This window comes from Peromyscus californicus, unplaced genomic scaffold (assembly GCF_007827085.1).
Source record: "Peromyscus californicus insignis strain IS unplaced genomic scaffold, ASM782708v3 Scaffold_11__1_contigs__length_118956290, whole genome shotgun sequence".
Taxonomy (NCBI): Eukaryota; Metazoa; Chordata; class Mammalia; order Rodentia; family Cricetidae; genus Peromyscus; species Peromyscus californicus.
In genome coordinates, this window is record NW_026294402.1 from 99,398,447 (window position 1) to 99,419,757 (window position 21,311).

A 21,311-nucleotide genomic window follows, 5' to 3' on the forward strand; every position below is an offset into this window, starting at 1 on the left:
AGAGGCATAAAGTCTTCCAACAACATGGCCTCGGGAAATAGTCCTGAGTCAGAGTAATTTGAAAATGACCACAAGGAATTTAGTGCACATACTTCATATGTTGTGTGTATTGCATATATGTAGAAAAGTATGTAACATAATTTCCCATTTTATCCCTTTTTAAGTGCTCAGTTTGATAGCATTAAGAGCCTTCACACTGTTGGACATCCACTGTCAGCATGTAAATATATATGTGTTTAAAATTATGTAGGGCCTCCAAAATTACCACTGATAAGTTTCATTTATTGATGGATGTTTTTAGAGCAAGCTAGGTGCAAGAAATCTTTCCCTTATTTTCTGTGTAACTCCGAGAGTTTTGTTTACTCTGTACGGCCAAATGAATCCCCTGTGAAAATATCCCTTGGCATTCAAGTCTTAGAATTTGATTTTGAAAATGTTATTAGAGGTTGGGCTCTTTGTGTTATTTTTTAACCTGTAATAAGTGTGTATTACTTATCCAGTAAAATACAAAATGAGAAGGTAATTTTGACACATTTTTCCATAGGAGGTGAGCTGCATGCTCAGCTCTCAGTAACTGAGGATCAGTCTTTGACACTTTAGAGACACAATTAGGATTGTGACTGCTGTTCAAGATATTTTTACCCTAGAATGGCACCTGTTATTCTTACATTAACTCATCTATTTGACCTATCTGGGAACTTCAGTTTTTCATTCACATATTCATCAAACATTGATTAAACACCAAGTGTATGCAAGGTCACCACCATACTGTTGGTGGGCTGCAGACAAAAAGCATAATAACCACATTCAGGACCCCTGGCCTATTTGGCAAAGTTGAATTCTCCTGAGTGGTATCAGTGGTGGAAGTGCAGATGATAATTGAGCCAGGGAGAAGAAGTCAAGGGCAAGTTTCAGAGAAGAGTGCCCCAGCAAGTCTTAGAAGACCAGTGGTAAAGAAGAATGGGACTGTAGAAAGCGGAGCTGCTGCAGGACATAGAAATATGAAGTAGGAATTCAGCTGACTATGACAAAGCTATGACTGGAAGAAGCCTAGGGCATATATCCAGAGGATAAAGTCAAGGCTTAAGGAGTCTTGGTGATACTGGCTTTTTAATATTAGCTATTTCCTGCTTTGAATTTCTGGTGTGCTATTGTAGCTTTTCCATTCTTAGAACAGTGTGTTTGATCATTCATTGGGCATAATTTCCCCTATACAACTAAAGTATTTGGATAGACATCTCCCAACTGTGCTAAAAGCAGTCACACAGCCAGACCCCTATTTTTAGGCCTTTCTGTAATTATCGTCATTAGCAACATCCGGCCAGGACCTTCTCCAGATGAAAGTATCTTATCTTAGATACTTCCCAGACTTTCTAAGAACAGGCTACCTGTTAGTTCCTGAGGAAAGATAAAAATCTACAATGAGACAACTGCCCAGGCCTGGCAGATGTGCTAATTAAGCTTAACCTTCTTTCTTCCAAGTGCTATCTTAGTTCTAGGTCTCCCTTTAACCATTAACCCAGAACTAAAGGACTTTTACTTACCAGGTACATTTAGCTGTGACACAGGTTGCCTAGCTACCAAGCAGACTTGCCCCACCCAACCAGAAAGCAGCAGAGCCAGAGAACTGTGGATTGTATGTGTATAAAAACTGGACTGGAGAGAGAGTGGAGGGAAGATTAGAAGAGAGGACTAGAGGAAGGAGATGGAAGATGGATAAGAGCTAGATGGGGAAGAACAAGATGGGAAAAAAAGAGATGGGGAAAAACTAGACAGGAGAATTAAGATAGAACTCAAAGATAACAGCAGAAAATCATAGAGTGAAATCAGGCAAGAAAGGAACAAAGCACAAGAACAGAAAAGAAGCTGTGGAGAGAGAGAACTGACTCAGAAGAATAAAGTGAATGGACTAAAGAGTTTCGTATATGGAGATATATTCAAGAACCCCTCAGATTAATTAATCTGCCACTGGTATCGTCTCTTCTGGAACTCTGGGAGAAGACTATAGAGGAGCTGGACCCCAATAGTCTTCATTCAGGAGCATCCCCCACCCTGATAGCACTCCCCAGGCTCAGCCTGTTCTTGACTTGTATTTGAGAAACTTGAACTTTAAGTTGGGTACCACGGAGAGCCCAGAGAAGAGTGAGTGGTAACTGAAACCGAATATATTGGGATGAGGTGCAGTCAGCCTTATGAGACTTCAGAAAACAGAAGAATCTTTGAGAAAAGTTAGCTTTGGCTGTTGTTCAGATGTCTCAGTGTCCCTAAAACCTTGTGACAGCAAGACTTGGGTATTAAATTCTCTATGGGCGTGGGGGTGAACAGAGCTTCTCATGAAAGGTTAGAACAGTTCAGGGAAAGATGAACATAAATTCCCATGTCTGGGTGGCAGCAACTGAGAAAGTGTGCATGTGTGGATGCAAGGCAGTGTGGTTTTGCCAGGCTAAGAGAGGAGGGAGGAAGCAGAATTGGGAAGAAAAACACACTTGCCGTCTCCTCCCAGTTTTTTCCTGTTGTTTCTTGTTGCGCTGTCACCACGTAAGGGTTTGATGAGAGCTGGTTAAAAGGAGAAGTGAGGAGAGGGAGAAGGGTGGCTACATGTTTCAAGTTTCTACAAGGTTCATCTTCTTCTCAGAACTCCTGTGATGGATAACAGCTTGCTCTTAGAGCTGGTAAGGTGCCCTGTGCAGAAATGGTGACTTGATTTCCTCCATCCGGCTCCAATTGTTTTTCTATATGTGCATGCCTCCCCTTCAAGACCAAGACTTTAGCAAAGGTGGGGGCCTTTCTGATATCCTGAACCTCTAACAGAACTTGGCACATAGCTGTCCTTGAGAGCTTGATTGACTGAATTGTTTGTCTATGACGGGTTTTGCACCAAGCGCCTCAACTGCATAATCACAGCAAATGTGGGCACAGTATGCAGCTGGTCCTGGGAGTGCTCTGAATGCTTGTTAATCTTCAAAATGCTTCTAAAACCTGGCAAAGCGGGTGCTGTCATTATCTCTTACTACACGAATCATCAGTCACAGAAAGGTTAAAAACTTGGCCATAGTTCCAATTCTACAGTCAGCAATCGCAAACACAGGATTTGAAACAAGGTAGTCTGGACCCCATGAAAAGACTACTTGGTGGATGCTCATGACTTCATTTTGCAAAGAGGAGAGTGAGTCTCAGAGTTCAAAAGTATTTAGTCTTGAAGTTTAGTCTGGGGGTTGGAATTAAACATGGAAGTTTCCAAATCTGTATTTGTTATACTGCAGAACAATTTGTACCTTCTCAGTTAAGTGTTTCCACTGAGAAAAATGAGAGGATTAGGACATCCTTTAATCAAGGTTGCAAGATAAGTAGCCTGAGATCAATGACCAGAGCAGGGGACAGAACTGTGGTAAAGTTTCATCTATTCCTGGCATATTGTTCACAAGCCTTGGGGGCTGGAGGAAGAAGTTGGGGAGAAAAGAAGATTTGGTTGATTTATCTTAATGATGAAATAGTATGTACAGAATATGAAAACCTTGAAGCAAGAAATACAGAAAATAATAATTATCCTCATTCTGATATAGTGATTATTTATCTAGGATTTGCAGATAAATATATTCATAAATATGCTTTGATTTGCCTTGTTTACATTTGACTTTCTTCAATTTAATATTATAACTTGATTTCAATAAGTATTCTTCAACATGGTAAATTTTAATAGCTGCATAGTAAGTGAATAAACTAATTTGTTTCTCTCTGATTCTTTCATTGCTAGGTATTTATCATTGTTTATATCTCAGATGACTTTTTAAGGAAAATATTCAGAAATAGCTCAAACTGGCTCAAAAGCTTTTTATTTGTGTGACCAAAATGTCCTCAAGAAAATTGTTGAAATTGATTCCACCACCAAATCTCTATTAGATATAAATTCCATCTCCCTGACCTCTGCCAATGATATTATGCTCTCAGGATCTGCCACTTAGATAGACAAGAATCTTTCTCTTCAGTTTTAAAATGGAAACCCATTGATTAACAAAGGGGCCCACCCTTTTCTTTACTAAATAATCATTTGTTTTTCTTTTTAAAATTGTACATCCATATCATTTACCCCTTTTTTCTCCATTTGGGATTTTTTTTATTAGTCCAACCAATGTGTATACATTCTTTATGGGCTAATATGGCTTCATCTGTTATAAATATTTTCTCAGTGGTTCATTTTTCTAATTTTTAAATGTTTTCTAACTTATGAAAATGTTAAAGTGTTATAAACATTCTCAGTAGGTTTCTCCTTTGCTTCTAACATTCTAATACCTCAAAAATCAGTCATACTTACCAATATCTTCTGAGAATTATGATTTCAACTTTCTATTTGTAATTTTAATGTATCTGCTATGTGTGGGTACCAGTGAATAATGTTGCTTTTTTTCAGCTAAGTAATTGTTTAAAATTGATATAGGGGGCCACCCATTGCCCTTTAAAATTTATTATAATTCTCCTCTATTTTGTTTAATAAACATCTACTCTATCTTCATGATCCAAAGGACACTGTTCTGTGTATTGTGGGGTCTACAGATCTTTAATCCCTAGCCCTCCAGGAACTCATAAATAAGGGAGGGCTGTTGGTGACCAAATTAACTCTTGAACCAGGATACAGAGAGAAGGATGGATAATAGCAACTTAGAGATCCTACCACTTCTGTTAGACTGATGAGCTCACATGTCTAGTTTTAGATCAGAGGTGTACCACCTCCATCACCAGGGCCCAATTAGATCCCTTTTGTGGAAAGTGGATGCCCAGCTACAGGGAGAATGATGAGCAGGGAGCCTTCAGCTACCACATCTTCAGGGTTGTGCCTGCACTGCAAGATGCCTCCCATGGACACATCTTCTCTAGCTCCTCCAATAACCGAGCAATGTAAGTGTAAAAGTCTCACCATGTGTGTCTAAGGCATGGCAGCTCTGATCTTATTTGCCCTAGACCCAAGAGCAGATGGGCTAAGAGTCCATCCTCCTTGCTCTTTTCTGAATCCTGCTTCCTGCCCTCTTCTCAAAGGCACCAATCCCCACCCACCCACCCTCCAAATACATCAGGATTCCCAAGTCCGTTTCCAGTCCACAGAGCTATCTGTGACAGACTTTCCCTCCCTCTCCATGTAATGGTCAGGAACAAGGTGGAAAATTGGCTCCTCCGGGGTGTCTTCAGAGCAGTAATTACAAAGAGCTGTGATATACTAAGGAATGAACAGGGGCGTGGTGGGTGAATCAATTAGCAAGTCATTTGCATTTAAAACATGTGAAGACACAAATAGAGAGGCAGAAGTTCAAGTCAGTAATAACTGATGTGCTCACAGAAGGTGTGCAAGGATGTTCCTGGCAGCCAGAGAGTACAGGGACTGATGCTTAGTGCTCAGAACTCAGAACTTGAAGGCAGAGTAAGGCATCATCTCTTCATGTCCAAAGAGAGGTTTTTTTTTGTTGTTGTTGTTGTTGTTGTTGTTTTCCCTGCACAAAACAAGTGTGATTTCTACATGGATGTTACATAATACCACCTAACAACTAGAGGGTATACTTTGTGCTAATCATCACCTAGATACTTCCTAAATATTCTGTGTGGTAGTTTGAAAGAAAATGGTCCCTAAAGGGAGTGGCACTATTAGGAGGTATGGCCTTTCTGGAGTTGGTGTGGTCTTGTTGGAGGAAGTATGTCACTGTGGAGGCAGGCTCTAAGGTCTCATATATGCTCAAGCCATGCCCAGTGAGAAAGACCACTTCCTGTTGCTTGCAAGTCAAGATGTCGGACATTTGACTCCTTCTCCAGCTTCATGTCTGCTTACATGCCACCATGTCATGCCATGATGATAATGAACTAAACTGCTAAACTGTACACCAGCCCCAATTAAATTTTTTCCTTTATAAGATTTGCCATTGTCGTTGTGTCTCTTCACAGCAAAAGAAACCCTAAGACATACTGTCATATTGAAAAAGATTAGACTTCACATTGAGCGTTAGTGTCACCTCCGCTTTCCTGAGGAAGCTCAAATTTCCTGTCTAAAGTCTGACCTGGAATATTATCTCAGTAGCTAAAAGTTGGCATAAAGTGTATATGTCAGAGTTGCTTCTGTGCCTAAATTAAGTAATGTGATATATAGCCCCTAGAATGTATTGGCCACAAAACAAACCCTCTACTAATGTCAGCTGCTGATAGCACTATTTGTTGACACTGGGTGTTTCTTAGGATAATAAAAGACAGTTACTCCAGACAGTGGAATCATTGCATTGGAGATGATACACTCAAGGATTTTTTTTTCCCAAAGACTGGTAGATTTGCTTAGCCATTACTGACTCACTGGTTAAGTGATCCTTGTAGGAACTGTAAACCACCAATCTGGCTACTTTTATATCAGCTTGGGAGAAACTAGAGTCATTTGGGAAGAGGGATTCTCAACTGAGAAAATGCTCCCACCAGACTGGCCTATGAGCAAGCCTGTGGGACATTTTCTTGATCGATGATTGATGTTTGATGGGGGAGAGCCCAGCTCACTGTGGGCTGTGCCACCCCTGGGCTGGTGGTAGAAGATGGTAGAAAGAGGCTAAGCAAACCATGGAGAGCAAGTCAGGAAGCAGCAGTGATCTCTGTCCTCTGCTTTAGTTCCCATCTCTAGGTTTCTGCCCCAAGATCCTGCCCTGACTTCTGTAGATAATGAATAGACTACAAACTATAAGTTGAAACAAATCCTTTCCTCCCCAAAGAATGGACACCTACCTGTTATCAGATTGTCTTCTATGTGGATTTCCCTAACCTCAGAGAAAATCCAGAGGCCCAGATGCAGCAGTATTAATCAGGGCCTTGATCTATGTACTGTACTTATAACAGAAGGTGGAACTGACTGGTCTGAGGGTGGAGGTGCTATTAAAAACTATCATATCAAAACATCTAGAATCAGTTCTAATTATTCAATTTTATATAAAATATCTGTGCTGGAACCAATGAGAAAGTACCATGTGGGTATTTATATCGAATTAATAAAAGTAAGGCTTGATTGGCAATTGGAATCATTAGAAAAAGCAGCACATGGTTTATAAAGTAATCTGGTTCCAACATAAAATAATACTACGCAGGAGGCTCACTGCTCAGGATCTCAATATTGGTCAGGTGAATTAACCAGCTCACTTTGAAGACCATTCCAGTCCTAAGAGTCTGTGTCCTTAAGTGTTTCTTCAATCCATATGACTTGTACTGAGATGTTATTGACTTTGAAACTTAAAACAAGAACAGCAACAACAACAAAAAACAACAGCAAAATGTACTTGCAAGAAAGTTTTCTTTGACAAGTTTTGTTACTTCCCTGTGGTGTTAGTCAACCTGAAGGGAATGAATGAGTCCTGTTGCTCCCTGGATGTATTAATGAGATAGGAGTGCTCTTGTCCTTTGGCCAGAGTGTCTAGGTGATGAATAGGAACCAGGAGGCAGCTCAGGGTTTCTAGAACATAAGGGTAGGAGTACAACCAGAGGCTTTCCAGAGACATTGGCCCCCAAGGAACAGATCTAATATTGGAGTTCAGACTCCAGTTCTGACCCCAGAGTAAAGAGGAAGAACAAGCCCAGTTCCATGTGTAAATAATTTTTGAAGAATCACTGAGAACCAAACCTCAGTCTTGCTCAGAGGGCTTGGTTTGACAGCAAAGTCAGAATCCTGTGGGTCCACATGGGTTTGTTTGCTGAAGACAGAGTTTTGGGGTTCCCTCAAAGTATCATTAATCAATCCCATTAATGCTGCACTGATAACTCTGCAGTACTGCAATAGAGGACAGCATTCCATCCCAGAATGCTCACAAAGAGTCCGTTAGATGATTCCTTTCACCCTGACCCAGGGGCAGTGCTGGGTGATTTCCATCCCACATCCTCACCATCCCTCCATGCCCAAGGGCCAGTCCTTGTCTCAAGGAGCTTAAAAGATCTCCAGGAATGTTGCTCTCTAGGTCTTGCCACAAAGGGTAGGACCAATAGGATTACATCATCTTGGGAGTAGATAGCAAGTCTCTGGGACCCCAATGATGATACATCTTCCCCTGTGAGGGAAGTTGTATATCTTCTGAGGAACAGAATTCTTTACACATATGCAAAGTCTTCTCTTGGGGTCTCTGTTCTTATGTCTCCAACTTGATCTCTCTCCCAGTAGGACAACTCTTACTTAGACCTAGCCTCTACAGAGGTTATTCCTTTCTTGTCCTATTTATAATAAGCTTTATTTTGAACATTTGAAATTCCTGGGCTCTTTAAACTTGACTACATAACTGACTATATGCTAACTAACCAGCTAAGACAGTTAATTTTTCTTACTGCTGTGAGAATACACTTGTGACCAAGGAAACTTATTTTTAAAAGCATTTAGTTTGAGCTTAAGTTTTCAGAGGGTTAGAGTCCATGATGGCTGAGTGAAGAAACAGCTGAGGGTTCACATCATGATCCATAACTGTGAGGCAGAGAGAGCTCACTGGGAATGGCTTTGAAATCTCAAAGCCCACTCCTGGTGATTCACCTCCAAGAAGTACACACCTTCTAATCCTTCCCAATCAGTTCTACCAACTGGTGACCAAGTATTCAAACATATGAGCCCACAACGGTTATTTTCATTCAAACTAACACACTAAGTAAATCAATAAGGAAACAAAATTTCTGAAATACTGTTGCCTCTGGTCCAAAGTCTATTTATCAACTCAAAGTTGACTACTGACCTTTCTTTCTGTATTCCTGAAGTTACAGCCTTAACTGAACAGTGTCTTGGAAGTTCTGCTCTATGCTAAGGAGAGGTTGGGTTCAAGTCATTATAGAAGTAAGACATATGCATTATCAGAATTCCCCCTTGCCATCCTTTTCTCAAGGAGAAATAAAGAGAAGTATTCCCACACTAAAGCTGGACCTTGCCTATAATATAAAGCCCATTCAGGAAGATAAATGTGAGCATTTAAAAAAGATTTCACTTCAATTTTGATTATCGATAGGTATGTGTGTCTACATGTAGGTATGTGCAAATAAGTATTGACACCTTAAAGTGCCAGAAGAGACCATAAGATCCCTTGGAGCTAGAAGTATAGGTGATTGTGAGAGATCCTACATGAATGCTAAGAACTGAACTTGGGTCTTCTATAAGAGCATTAAACACTTTTAACCACAGAACCATTTCTTCAGTCTTGGTGTATGCATTTTAGAATGCATATTGATGGCCAGCAATGTGGCTCAGCTGATAAAGGCACCTCCCACTGAACCTAGGGACTTGAGCTTAAACCCCAGGATTTATGTGGTGGAGAGAACCAATTCCCACAAGTTGTCCTGTGACCTATACACATGTGCACATACTAAATAAGTACAAATGTAATTGAATACTGCATGTTGAATGAGGCAAATCCTCCAGGCTGAATCTCTGAGGGCAAGAGAAACATGCATTTCTAACTAAAAAAGAAATGAAAACACAGAAATTTCTAGCCAGCCCTTCTGAGCTCCTAGGAGATTGAAGGAGCTGTAACTGATACAAAACTCAAGGCATTAGCCTGACACTCCCTACTTCAGTCTATACATATGCCTCAATGTGTTTGTTAATGTTTTCCAGGTCTCCCTAAATATCTCTATGGCAGGTGGAGGATAAAGATGGGGAGCTATTTCCTCCCTGTGGCAAGGCCTTTAATCAGCTGTCAACTCCTGATGAACAAGTCATTGTCCAACAAGATGCAACAGATGTGTTGTGTTACATGAGACAGCCCCATTTCCAATGGTTTGTCTAAAAAACGTTGGCTTATAGAAACACTGATTGCTTCTAGTCAAAGCATTTTTTCTTTGGGGCCTTTCCCAAACTGGCATCTGCTTTATCTCCAGGGGTAGTTCTCTTGCTTGGCTTTACTTCATCAATTTAAAGCTGACTGAAGTGGTTTTGTCTGAAATGAAGTTCCCATTATCACAATCTCTCCCTCTCTATTGTGGGTGGTGACAGGAAGCTGAAATGAGTGTTCAACAGAGATGCTATCTGCCTCCTCCCTCTCCAGTTGCAGGGTCTGGGTTCTCAGAGCCTGATAGCAGCACTTTGACAGTTTCTCAGGCCCTGAAAATAACACAGGTGCCTGGATCCCCCATTAGAATTCTGGTCTGCCCCCTTGTTGTTTAAGACCCTTTAGTCTTATGATCTTATGAGAAGAAAGATAAGGTCATTGTAGGTTTGGATACCATATCCCTGAGAAATACATTAGAAGACAATCAAATCAGATGTAGTGGTATAAACCTGTAATTCCAACACCTGGAGGTGGGGTGGGGTAAGGGCAGGAGAATAAGACATTCAAGGTCATCCATGGTTACACAGCAAATTTGAAGTCAACCTGGAATACGTGAGATCCTGTCTGGAAGGGAAAATGAGGAAAGACAATCAACCATCATCACTTGAGTAGCATGCTTCAGTGAGAAGTAGGAATGAGGTGGTAAGTACATCAGAGACTCCACAGGGCAAGCCAGGGAGAAGGGCTCATAAGAAAGGTTTCCCAAAAAAAAAAAAAAAAAAGCCGGGTGGTGGTGGCGCACGCCTTTAATCCCAGCACTCGGGAGGCAGAGCCAGGCGGATCTCTGTGAGTTCGAGGCCAGCCTGGTCTCCAAAGCGAGTTCCAGGAAAGGCGCAAAGCTACACAGAGAAACCCTGTCTTGAAAAACAAAAAAAACAAAAAAAAACAAAAAAAAACAAAAAAAGAAAGGTTTCCCAAGCTCAAAGGAGGACACCTGGACTCAGGACATGGATGGATGTGATCTCGCACATTATCTACTAATCAATCTCATTCACGCATGAGGGTTGAGGAAAGCTGATCTACTATTTAGACTAGTGTATACACACACACACACACACACACACACACACACACACACACATATATATATATATATATATATATATATATATATATATACAGTGTGCATAGTCCACCAAGGCATTCCTTCCTAGCATATTCTGGTCTAAATATAGAAAAGCCATCACATTGCAACTCTTCCTTCCCCTTTTAGTCCTGAGACCTGAGATTGCAGATTGAGACAAATGAAGGAAAACGGGGAAATAGAAAGCCCTGCATTCTTCTTGACTTTTCAGGGTCATGGGCTCAAGCCCCACAAGTAGCCAGAAATTTTTCAGATCTTACCTGGCCCCATGGTCCCACAGCCATTTATAAAATAATCATTCAGAGGCTTCATATTAATTATCAACTGCATAGCCTATGGCATGATTCTTGCCTGCTAGCTCTTATAACTTAACCCATTTCTAGTAATCTATAAGTTGCCACGTGGCCATGGTTTACTGGTACTTTCCATCTTGCTTCTCCTGGCAGTGGCTGGTATCTCTCTTGACTCTGCCTTTCTCATTCATGTCTCTCTCCTTGGATTTCCCACCTGCCTCTAAGCTGCAGGGAAAAATAGGCCAAAGCAGCTTATTTATTAACCAATGGGAACAACATATATTCACAGCATACAGACAGAAATCCCACAGCATTTCTGGACTTTTTTCGACTTGTTCTGTGTACTGTTGCATGTGGTTAGCAGCAAGCCTAACCCTCAGAAAACAGGACCTGATGATCCCCAGATTTCTGCTCTTGTTCACATCTGGACTCCTCTCTCTCAGATATATTCCAGATGTAATCTTAGAGAAGTCAGGTTAAATCCCATCACACTTCCCCCCATCATATAAGGATGCATATACTGTATGATGGCTAATCTTCTCTTGTCAACTTGATTGCTTGAGAAAGATCTAGAGCAGTGGTTCTCAACCTATGGGTCTCAACTCCTTGGGGAGGGAGGTTGAATGACCTTTTTACAGGGGTCACCTAAGACCATCTGCATATCAGATATTTACATTATTATTCATTATAGTAGCACAATTACAATTATGAAGTAGCAATGAAAATAATTTTATGGTTGGGGTTCACCACAACATGAGGAACTGTATTAAGAGGTTGAAGCATTAGGATGGTTGAGAATCATTGGTCTAGAGGATTAGAAAAGTACGTCTTAGAGAATGGCTATCGAGTTTCATAGACAGATCACTAGGGCTCTGATCTCATGGATGCTTTAGTTCATTAATGGGTTCAAATTTTCAATAGACTATTAACAAGTGATAGAACTGTGTGGTAAGTAGGCTTTGCCTGGATGAAGGACACTCAGGGCATGCCCTTAGGATCCAGAGCTTGTCCTGGCCCCTCCCTGCTACCATTCCACTCTGCCTTCTGTCTGCCAGGACAGGAACAACTATAGTCCACCATGCACACCCTGTCCCTATAGACTGACACCTCTGAATCCATAAGCAAAATAATCCTTCCAGCCTGAAGTTGATTATGTCGGTGTTTTGTCTGATAATACACATCATTTAAGCTGATGAAGGGGAGAGGGTTTACAACACTCCCTTCATCTCTTCCTCCTTTCATCCTTTATTCTCTATCATCTCTCTATTCTCATTCTCTAACCAAAGACAGTTATTTTTGTTTATTTGTTTTTTGAAAAACAACAAAAAATATCTCTGAATCCTGAGACAAGAAGAATTCAAAACTCCAAAGATCTAGTACTCTTTCAGCCTGCCTCCTCAAGGTCCTCACTCGCTTCCTTTTCTCTGTAGGACTAAGGCTATTCCACTCTTCATCAGGGCTTTCCCCAGAAGTTAAAAACAATTAAAATAAAAGGCAAAAGACACACACATATCTAAACCCCAAGATGGAAAAGGACTGATACAGCTATTTATTTTATAGCCTGGGGAAATAGGCATCTAGGTAATGAAAAATAAAGACTAGGTCAAATAATGATCAATAGCTGAACTTCCTCTGGGTTTCACCTTTCCCAAGCCTGTATCAGCCCAAATAATTTAGTGAACATTAAACTGAACCTTTAAAGACCTTCTTAAGGAAAAGACAGCTTTGGAGTTGGTCTTTAAAACAAAGGTTTTCTAAACACAACAGGACCAATGCACACATGAACTCATGGAGACTGAGGCAGCATGTATGGGTCTGCACCAGATGGAGTCCCAGAGCTGAAAGGAGAGGTAGACACATGCCCCCATCCCTAACTTAGAAGCTATTTCCAACTGATAACCACTTGCAAATGAAAATTTAGCTTTTTCCTAAGGAGTTTCACTGGGGAAACAAACTAATTTCAATAGTAGGCTGCAAGATCTGGACACACCTTCCTACTACCTCCAATTTGTGTTCTTTTTTAGTTATTAACCCATCCACTCTAACTTGTGCTGTCCATACACTCATGATTGTGGGGCTGTAGCTAGAGTTTTCCTGCCTGGCCCACAGTCAGGATAAATCTCTGTCACCCGCCAGTCCCGCAGCCTCTCAGACCCAACCAAGTAAACACAGAGACTTATATTGGTTACAAACTGTATGGCCGTGGCAGGCTTCTTGCTAACTGTTCTTACAGCTTAAATTAATCCATTTCTATTAATCTATACCTTGCCACGTGGCTTGTGGCTTACCGGTACTTTACATCTTTCTTGTCCTGATGGCGGCTGGCAGTGTCTCCCTGACTCAGCCTTTCATTTCCCAGCTCTATTCTCCTCCTTGTCCCGCCTCTACTTCCTGCCTGGCCACGGGCCAATCAGTGATTTATTTATTGACCAATCAGCAACACATTTGACATACAGATCATCCCACAGCACTCCCCCTTTTCTTTTCTTAAAAAGGAAGGTTTTAACCTTTACACATCTCCAAAGTCAGCTTGGTATATTTGGGAATTTGGGCGTAGCTTCTCTTACTACTTCCTGTTGGAGGGGGGCGCTGTATCTTATGGGGACACAAAGAATATTTTAGGATTATGGAGTAGTCCATGAGGGTGTATCGTCTGAGCCAGTTGCCTTGAAACGGTTCTGGATGTTGGATCATCTGGGCCATGGTGTCATCGGAGACCTTTCAGGTGGTCTTGGCTGGTCAAACCTGATGTATCTTAATCTGGAACAAATCCATAGCCTCTGGCTTTCTGTGGAAACAAAAGCAGAGCCTCCTTTCCAAAGCAACATCTCCTTACATCCAAATTTTGAAGTCAAGGTACCTTTAAAATATACATTTTGGCATAACTCAACAGCTTTTGTAATCAAATGTTTTTCTTCAGTTACAAATATCAAAGAGAACATAATCAGATTCTCTGTGTGGTAGCCATCTTTACGTGGCTTATTTTTTTTTATATTAGCTTGAGCCTATTGTTTTAAATTGCAGCCTTCTGAGCCTGAAAGTGCTGGCGCTGCTGGCTCCGCCCGCTTCAGCTTCCCAACATGGCAGTGATACTGGGGAAGTGCTGTGGGATGGTCTGTATGTCAAATGTGTTGCTGATTGGTCAATAAATAAATCACTGATTGGCCCGTGGCCAGGCAGGAAGTAGAGGCGGGACAAGGAGGAGAATAGAGCTGGGAAGTGGAAGGCTGAGTCAGGGAGACACTGCCAGCCGCCATCAGGACAAGAAAGATGTAAAGTACCGGTAAGCCACGAGCCATGTGGCAAAGTAAAGATTAATAGAAATGGGCTAAATATAAGAGTGAGAGCTAGACAATGATGGGCTTGAGCTAATGGCCAAGCAGTTTAAATAATGTAAGAGTCCGTGTGTTTATTTTATAAGTGGGCTCCGGAACTGGCGGGACTTGGTGGTGGGAGCTGGAGAAAAATTCTCCAGCTACATGGGGTCATTTACATTCAGGGTCAAGGGAAAGAACAAACACAGAGGGCCTAAGTCAGCCTTACAGTATCTCAAGGACAAGCCCAGGGGCCCCCCTTTTGAGTCACGTCCAAGCTTGTGCAGATGTGTCCAAAATGATAAGACTAAACCTCAGCCAATTGGACTATACTAGTGTAACTGCTGCCTGCTTGACCAGTTAGGTAGCCAACCCTGAAACTCCCCTTAGCTGTACATAAAAGGGACCTGCACATCCCTCTTGGGGTCATCCCCTATTGTACAGTAAAGTACCCCATGTGCATGTGGCATAATAAATGCTCTTTGCTCATACATACTATTTGAGTCTGGGGTCTTCCTTCAGTGTTCCCTCAGACCCTTCAACACTTATTCTCTACATCTTAACCAGTTGTGAGCTTCTGTGTTAACCACCATCTACAGCACAGGAAACTTCCCTCATAAGATTTGATGGCATTGCCTCAAGCACCTAAGAAAATGGATCTCGGGGCCACCAAACCACATTGCCTTGCTAATGTCGTGGGTCTAGTGGTCAGTCAGGCTCAGGTTGAAATCTCAGTTTTGTCACTGCACCAGCTGAAATGCTTTTGACTGCAAGAAATAGACTATTCAGCTCCTTGTTAATTATTAATGTCCCTGGGAGCACAGGTCCTTTCATCCTTTCCTTCCTCCATCCAAAGCATGCTGGCTTTCACATTCAAACTGGTTCCACATTGGAGCAAGATGGCAGCCAGAGCACGCAGCATTTTGTGCTGACTCTCCTTTGTCCAGTAGAAGAAACGAAGCCTTTCTATTTGTTTTTTCTCTTTTCTATTCAGGGCAGGAAACATATTGCAGAATCTCTTCAATAGACTGCCCCGCTGTATTTTTTTCTGGGACTCGATACAGGATCATCTCCGAGTCAGTCACTGGCTGAAGAGAATATTACCATTTTGAGTTTTGACCAATCGTATTTCACTTCCATACAGGGGCCACCTTTTGTGAGGATAAAGCTGGAGACTTTTAGCAAGGACCTGGGGAAGGATGGCTGCTAGACAGGCATTCTGGTGGTCTGGTATCTGGTGATCCCAAGCCTCAGCTTCCTCATCTGAAGACAAAGGAAGCAAAGTCAATGTCACACAGTGCTGTCATGCTTAGCACAAGACAAAGTCAGCAAGATGTTCAGAAAATACTTTTATATCTCATCTTCATTGGCATTTTGAATCTCTGGAATATTAAATAAAGGCTTAATTTTTATATGAAATTCAACTGCCCTTCTTATGAAGTAAGGGGTCATCACTTGCAAGGTAAGGGCTCTTCTGTCATCAAAACTTCAAGAAATCTACTTCTTCCTCTTGTCTAGAACATAGATTCAAGTACTGCTTTCTGAGACGCCAATGTAGTTACCAAAGAGTTTAGTTCAGGACTGTTTAATTGTTTGTCTCCAAAACAAAACAGGGCTGGGAACATAGACCTAGCATGTCAAATACCTGTGATTAACTCCAGGTACACACACACACACACACACACACACACACACACACACACACACACATACACACACACACAGGGAGGGCCTAAGGGGGACAAAACTGAAAGATGCTGTACTGTCCTAAAACAGAACAATCCTAACAGTAAGTGGATATTTTTACGTGATCAATGAGTAATACTTCTATGGCTACTTGTTAAGCCATGTGTTACTGAAAATGGAGAATCTTGTTTAAAATTTATGTTTCTCTCTACAGAGATAAACCACGGCTTGTTCTTCTCTGCTACACTGCCTTATTTGGCAGGTTGTGAAAGTACAAATTAATAGTCCAGGATGTTTTGCTTAATTGCATCCTCTGACAATGTTGAGTCTAAATAATTCTATCCATACGTGATACATCTCTTACTCAAGTCTAAGAGACTAAGGAGGTTTGAATTAGATTTTACATGAGTGAATACTGGTTAGTACTTAAGGGGATGTTGTTTCCAGTAGTTGGCTGTTAATGGGGTAGTTAGGGATGCCTGAGTCCAGGTTCATCTCCACTTTTTAGTGAACAGCTCATGGGCCCCTCTGAATCTGGAATTTCCTCTTACATATTAATGATGTAGCTGGCAAATCACAAGTCCTAGGAAGGAACAAAATGCCAACAGGAGCACAAATAGAAGAAATGTGCTGATACTTCACACACAGTAAGATCTGGGATAAACATCCCTCCCCATGGCGTGCATTCTTTTCGGCTGACAGGGCATTACCCAGCCATCTGTGATTCACAAATGTGAGGAGAAAGACCAGGTGACATCACATCAATAATTTCTATCTCTGGGAGGAAATTGTGGCATTTGTGGCTATCTGAGGAGCCCGTGACAGGAAGAGATGCCACCCGTGATTCTGATGCTGTCAAGGGACCCCATCTGAATTTCTTTGACCATGACTAATGTGGAGATGTCACCTCAAAGCTCACATGCTGTGAACCTTGTCTGAAGGAAGTGGTACAAACACATCTATTACGGAAGACTACTTTTAATTCCAATCAGTATAATACATTCCACCCATCCATTTGTGTAACATACATTTATTGAACACTTACCACATGCTAGGCACTTACTGGTGTGATGCAGGTATGGACCAAATTTTCTGTTTGTCTTTGTAAATTCTTCCCCTCGATAGAATTGGAGATAGTTCAGTCAACCCCTTGTGATGTTACCATCTGCAGGGGCCCAATTTATTTTTGTAGAACAAGGAACTTGTTCTGAAGGATGAGAGCCCTGATAAAACGTCCCATGGCATCTCTTTCTTGGAACTTGATGGTAACTACTCCATCTTTTTCCTGGGCATTTGTGTATTGATGATGGAGAGTTCTGGGGGAAACTCAGAAACGGACTCCAACTTTCTTAAAATCAATAAAAATCAAGGTTGAGGAGATGGTTCAATGATATACAAGAAGAAATACCTGAATTCAGACCCCCCCAAACCCACATAAAAAGCCAGGGAGCATGGCTGTGCACACCTGTACACCTGTAATCCCACTGCTGAGGCTAGAAGATAGAAAGATGATTTTTTAGGCTTATTGGCTACTGGCCTAGTCCAAAAATGGCAAGTTACAAGTTCAGTGAGAGACCCTGTCTCAAAGAAAAGCAGGGAGTAACAGAGAAGGATACTCAGCACCCCTTCTCTGGCTTCCTCATGTATGCACCCATGTGCATGTACATGTATATACCATATAGATATACATATACAATCAAAAAAGAATCAATCAAACTCAATATGGACCCAAGAATGGTCACATCTGAGAATGTGTATGCTGGGATGGAGACAAAGGAAAGAAAAGACTAACTGTGCATCCTGGGTTCTAAGTGGAATGGGGCATCTGTGATCCTATATCTTCATATAGGATCAGCCTAGGAGCAGAATAAACTTTTTAAAAGTCAGTTAGAGGGCTGGAGAGGTGACTCAGCAATTACGGCTCTTGAAGAGGTCACAAGTCCAGATCCCTGTACCCACATGGCAATCCATAGCTATCCAGTTCCAAAAGATTGACATCCTTTTCTGGCTTCCATGGGTATAGTACTGCACATAGGCAAAAATACTCATACATGTAAATAATAATAATAATAATAATAATAATAATAATAATAATAGATCAATTAGGTTTCATATCCAAATTTCTTCATCCTTGGCAATAAATAAATACATCCACATGCCTTACAGTATGCACACATCCATTAGTAACATTTTAAAGATCTACTTTGTTTTTCAATGACTTTTTTATGTGGTAATCTGTCCACTGGACACCGGGGATGGAGCCTAATGACACAGAAGTCAGACATGTTTCTAGTTTTCATAGAGTTTAATACTTGGTGGGAGTAAAATGTGAATAAAATGATATGTAAGTAAGGAATTATAATGAAGGCAATGGCTTTCTAGATCAGATATTACCTTCATGTTGATGAATAGGTTTTTTTTGTTTTTGTTTTTGTTTTTCAAGACAGGGTTTCTCTGTGTAGCTTTGTGCCTTTCCTGGAACTCACTCTGTAGCCCAGGCTGGCCTCGAACTCAGAGATCCACCTGCCTCTGCCTCCGGAGTGCTGGGATTAAAGGCATGCGCCACCACCACCCAGCCGATAAATAGGTTTTTATGTGTTCTGGTTTGGTTGATAAAATGAAATACCAACTTCTGAAAAGATATGTGATGCCTCTGTTTTTTTCTTTACAATATAGACAATTCACATGCACAGACAAGATGGCTAAGACATATGGACTGTTAGATTGAACACATCATTATAGACCCTCATTTACAGATGGCCATGTCTCACTATTTGTCAGAAGAAGCTAACAAAGTTTTTCATATCTTCTACAACCCAGAACAGTCACCAGCACTACTGTATTTCCACTTGTATATTAAGTTCATTTAAGAGTCCTTCCTGGAGTTTGCTATCTGATGATCTCACCTACCACTTGAGAATCTGCAAACACTGGGAGGTTCCATAGGCAGCAGAATGTATTTGTATCTGATAACACCAATAGATGAACACAGCTAGGATGTGATCAATGCTTCCAATACTCAATGAAAACCCATGCCCTCAAGTCGTAGTTTGAATACTATAGTATGTTTATAATAATTTGTTCTTCCCTAGTCATCAAGACTATGAAATATTTGAAACACCTCTTTCTGTCAAGGAAAATGAACTTAGCATTTTCCTCAAATTAGCAAATTGCTTTGAGAGTGTTGAAGGGTGACTTTCTCTTGAACTACTGCCTAGTTTGGAGCTTAAGTTCCATTCCAGGGTCTCATTCAGAATTTATGTTCAATCTGGTTGCACGGCAGGAAAGTGTGACATTGGATTCCTAGAGCAAAGGATAAAAACAGCCATCCACAGTGACAGAAGGAATCAATTCTGTTTTCCTAGACCTTTGGACAGTTGACCAGAGGGAGCCAATCCTGTCTTGCTTGGGATGAAGCTGTTTAGTCAGCATCCCTCTGTACTTTGTGATAAATGCAGTTTTTGCATACTTAACTCAGTTGTGGCCAGTACAAGGTCCTTTAAGCCCTGTGATTTTTTTTTTAAATTGAGAGATTCCATTGGATACCCAAACAGCATTGGATGGAAAGAAAAAATCAACAAATAAGGCATTTATTTACCCAAAGGAGGATTCCTGACCCAACTCCACTCTGATGGTTGGAGTCCTTCTGGGCTCAGGATATTATATTTATGACAGGATTCTTTTCACATCTCCAGTGTGTGCCATTTAGAATGCCCAGGAGTCTGTTTTCACTTAGAGTTCTCCTTACAAATGGAAAAAAATGAAATTCTTGACTTCAGACAGAATCTCTTTGGATGGGCTTTCTTTGTGACCTGTGCCAGTCACCAGGAGTCTGATTGGCACTAGACAGGGTGCCACCTAAAACCAGTCCTTAGTTTTCTGTAGGAATTGTGCAGGTAGGAGAATATTGAGACTTCTGGTACATGAACACTGGAGCAGCCTGATTACAACCACAAACCTCAGCCTTGTCTTCCACTAAATGTTGTCTCTCAGATCCCCCAGCACTGGCTGCATCGAGAGGTTTGTTTGTTGTTTGTTTTTAATCTTTGTGTCTGTCTTAACTAGACTTGAATGAACAAATGAGGTAGGGAGAGATCACAAAAGCCTAAGGCTTGGGAAGAGTTGAGGGAGGGGAACCATGATCAGAACATATTGTATGAAAAAATCATTCTCACCAGGCAGTGGTGGCACACGCCTTTGATCCCAGCATTCAGGAGGCAGAGGCAGGTGGACCTCTGTGAGTTCAAGGCCAGCCTAGGCTACAGAACGAGTTCCAGGACAGGCGCCAAAGCTACACAGAGAAACCCTGTCTCAAAAAACAAACAAAAAATTATTCTCAATAAAAATAAAACAAATCCTTTAAATCTTCCTAAAGAAAGTTTAGACATCACCAAAAAATCCTCGAAAACAAACCAACAAAATGCTTGAGACCCCACTGGCCTGAAAACTGGAATCTTGATTCCAGTTAAATTAGGATATAGGCTGTGTTTGGTGGAAGTACTTGGCTTTATGGATGAAAGCTTTCAAAACCTGTTTATCCTGAAGCACACACACACACACACACACACACACACACACACACACACACACACACACACCAAAAGCATGAAATCTAAGGGTGAGTGTTTAGGGAGAAGGGATTCAGAGAACTGGGAAGAAATTTCTGTAGCCCTAAGCTATCTTCTGGGTGACAGATTGGGACTGAAGCTGTTGTTTTGAAGAAGTAGTTCACCGAGGTAATAGAGACAAAAATCTGGCTATGAATCTTTTCCTTTCAGGTTTGACAAAGCCTGAATGATGCGCTTCCCCTTGCCCAGTAGGGAAGTGGGGCGACGCACAGCTCTGTCTGACTCCCACATTGGCAGTCCAGCTAGCCTGAAGGAAAAACACCATCCGAGAGGTTCACGGAAGCCCGGCCATTCTTGCTGAACCCTTCTTGGTGTTTTGTTTTTTATAATCTAAACTAGTTTTTCCTTCAGTTTTTTTCTTAAAGGCACAGCTCTAAATAAATGCTACAACGTGGTTTTCACACACACACACACACACACACACACACACACACACACACACACAGAGAGAGAGAGAGAGAGAGAGAGAAAGAGAGAACCAAGCACTCTGCTGACCTTATGACCAC

The 21,311-nt window shown here is 41.4% G+C and overlaps 1 protein-coding gene across 5 annotated transcripts in view; it reads left to right on the forward strand.

The window, feature by feature from the left end:
* Cpne4 (copine 4) overlaps window positions 1-21,311 on the forward strand; it is a 482,269-nt gene that overhangs the window by 252,218 nt on the left and 208,740 nt on the right. The window lies entirely within an intron of this gene.